Consider the following 3,550-nt stretch of genomic DNA (forward strand, 5'->3'; position numbering starts at 1 on the left):
CAATCATCTTCTTAGTCATTACCGTAACGATGGTAACGACATACTTGAACAAAAACGAAATCAATTACTAGCTTCTTGGTAACCTTATGAATTTCCCTGATCCAAGTGTGAGTCCAGTGCTTCCAGTAGTATAGATCTCTACTACTATTCACACCTAGTCATACTCGTCCCAAGTATTGTCTCGCAGTCCCCAAGTCCTAAAATCACAAAACAATTTAACACATACGAATGTGTCCAATTAATCATAAATTTTCCTAGACTCTACTAGGACTTCTTCCATGCGTATCTTCAATCATCAATTCTACTTCAACTTGGTTGGTGATGGAAATTCCAGATGATGGGACAACTTCAAGAATTACACCAATCGTTCCATCATCCTGCTAATCGAAGGTGTACTTCAGACGTACCGTACCCCTCTAAACGTTCCATTATTTTATCAGACATATTCTAAAGGCAAGATACCACTCTTACGATATCGTCTGATAGGTATCATTCACTATCATAAGCTTTTCATTTTCTCCATCTACTCAATTCTCTACGAGTCTTCACCATAATGTTTTGTACACCCAAGCATACGTTCGGTGTACTGGGCGAGAATTTAAGATAGGAAAGCTTTATTTACGATAGACGTATAAATCTCCTTGTCACTCCGAAACGTTTACATGCTAGTTCTAATATCGTAGTCATACGCTTAGAAACCTACACACATAGGGTTTCCAGATCCGGTCGGAACAGACCATAGATCCGAACAAATAATATCATGTATGGCAAACATATAGCATTTAGCACATAAAAGCATTTTAGGCATCTTTCCTAAAATAAACTAGTGCTCGTGTCTAAAATATGGTAGACACTCATCTTACAATCATCACTTAGCATTCTAAGTTTAAGTCTAGAAATCCAACAAATTCCTAGTTCGCTAAAACTAATGCTCTGATACCAACTGTGACATCCCCTAATTTCTCGGCCAGAAAAGACCGATTTAATTTATGCTTTTTAAAATAAAATCAGAGTAATCCTTTTTAAAGTTGTTGCGAAATTTGTTCCCAAAACAAAACATGATAAAAATTTATCAAAAGCTTTCTTTAAGAAATATATATTTTCATTTTATATTAAAACCTCAGGATGTCATGTTCCGATACAGATCAAAAGCATAAACAAGACATTATAAGCCTTACAACAGTTATTTACAACTACTGGCCTATAATCCAAAAATCTCTCATCATTATCCGACTATGATCGGGGTCCACTACCTGTAATATAAAAAGCTGAGTGGGTCAGGCTTGGGAGCCTGGTGAGCATATAGGGTTTTCAACCCACAATAAATAATAAACTTATCAAGTTCATCAATCAACAATAAATTTATTAATTTCATCAACCAAAAATAACCCTAATTACCCATTCCCGTTATCCTCACTTTACGTCCCTAAAACAACTTTCACAAGGGACCTAGTCTAAGGATTTTCATTAGGGGGACAACATTGCTTCAGGGGTTCCTCAGCAATTTATGTCAAATAAGGCAACCATCGGGTGACAACACTACTTTCCTCAGCAATTTATGTCAAATAAGGCGACCAATGGGGCGACAACATTGCTTTCCTCAGCAATTTATGTCAAACAAAACAACCAATAGGGTGACAACATTGCTTTCCTCAGCAATTTATGTCAAATAAGACAACCTCACATAAAACAACCAATAAGGTGACAACATTGCTTTCCTCAGCAATTTATGTCAAATAAAACAACCCATAGGGTGACAACATTGCTTTCCTCTACAATTTATGTCAAATAAGGCAAACATCGGGGTGACAAAATTGCTTTCCCTCAGCAATTTATGTCAAATAGGCACGAAGTCACATCGTCGCCAAGGTTTATACAACATGCACTAAGTCCATAGCTGCCAACGTACTAAATCCATAGCTACCAACGTACATCTATACTGTACTAAATTCATAGTTACCAACGTACATCTATACTGTACTAAATTCATAGCTACCAACGTACATCTATACTGTACTTTTATCCCTCATTCTTTATCTACCCATGTTTTACCCAACATATTTGAAGATAATATATATATATATATATATATATATATATATATATATATATATATATATATACACATTTTAAATCATTTTAAACATGTATAAAACATTCATTCAACATCCATCTCAAATAAACAAACAACATATATATACACATAGCACGTATTTTATATAAAATACTTCATATCTATGTGTAAGATGAAAGTGACTATACACTCACTTGATTTAACGATAATCGGGCAGCACTTCGTTTCCTAAAACGATCGTTTCTAATAAAACCGGGAGTTTTATTGAGAAACCGGGCTCTGCGAGGGTTGGGCTTCACAACCGAAAAGATAAAATTTTCCGGGTCTTCGGGTACTTCGGGGCGTGTTCCGGGTGTTGGAAATAATCCCGGGGCTTCGGGGGAAGTCAAAATAATAAAAATATTGAAAAAGGGGTGAAAATGGCAAAAATCCCATTTTACCCGGGTAATCTCGCAAGCCTTGTATTTATAGGCGAGGTCCGAAGGTCGGCCGAGAAGGGTGAGTCAGCAGCGAGGGACACGCGGCTCGGTCTTCGCGAGGGCAGGTGGCTCGGACAGATGGCGTGCATGCGAAGGGCCACCTGTGCGAGGTTCGGACGTTACACGGGGCGAGGCGCGTCGGACGCTGGTTGGCTGCGACTTTGGTCGAATCCGGAAGCGGCACACGGCGACTGGTCGGACACGAGGCTGATCGCGAGAGTGGTGACGTGGCCGACACTATTCATGCGAGAATTCTCGAAAATTGTGCCCCAATCTTCTAAAATCCATAACTTCCGCATACGGGCTCCGTTTTTGACGTTCTTTATATGCACGCGTAGGTAAAATTATGATCTACAACTTTTGTTTAGACTTCGTCGGCTAATTTTGAAATCAATTTTTATATTATTATTTTTAACAGACCGGGACAGGAAATCCGTTAAAAATTCATAACTTCTTCATCCGACGTCCGTTTTCGTCTGTCTTTTTACCGTTGTACTACTATTGACGAGACCTTCGATTCTCGTTTAGGTTGTGTCGGATAAAAATCACTCAATCTAAAATTCGAGTTTTTAGCTGTCTACCGCTTAGCTGAAACTTAGAAAAATCATAACTTCCTCATACGAAGTCAGATTTGGGCGTTCTTTTTATGCCTACTCTCGGTTTAACAAACACTACGACTTCCATTTAGATCACTAAGGCTAAAAAGTAGTTTATCAAAAACTCACTTTTTACGTCATTCGGCAACGTGCCGGTTTTGTCGCGAAACTTCGACAGGTCATAACTTCTTCGCTATAACTCGGATTTCGGCATTCTTTATATATCCGTAATCCTTGTCACGACCACTACAAATTTCTTAATAGATATCGGATTTATCTAATATTTATTTTCGACTCTCATTTTTATTCTTAATTAATTAAATCCTAGTAATTAAGCATAAAACACATAATATTCACATAATTCCTTTTTATTTCTTCAAAATGAGTTACAAAGGTTAACC

The sequence above is a fragment of the Lactuca virosa genome, chromosome 5, assembly GCF_052849685.1.
Source record: "Lactuca virosa cultivar CGN04683 chromosome 5, Lactuca_virosa_CGN04683_v6, whole genome shotgun sequence".
NCBI lineage: Eukaryota > Viridiplantae > Streptophyta > Magnoliopsida > Asterales > Asteraceae > Lactuca > Lactuca virosa.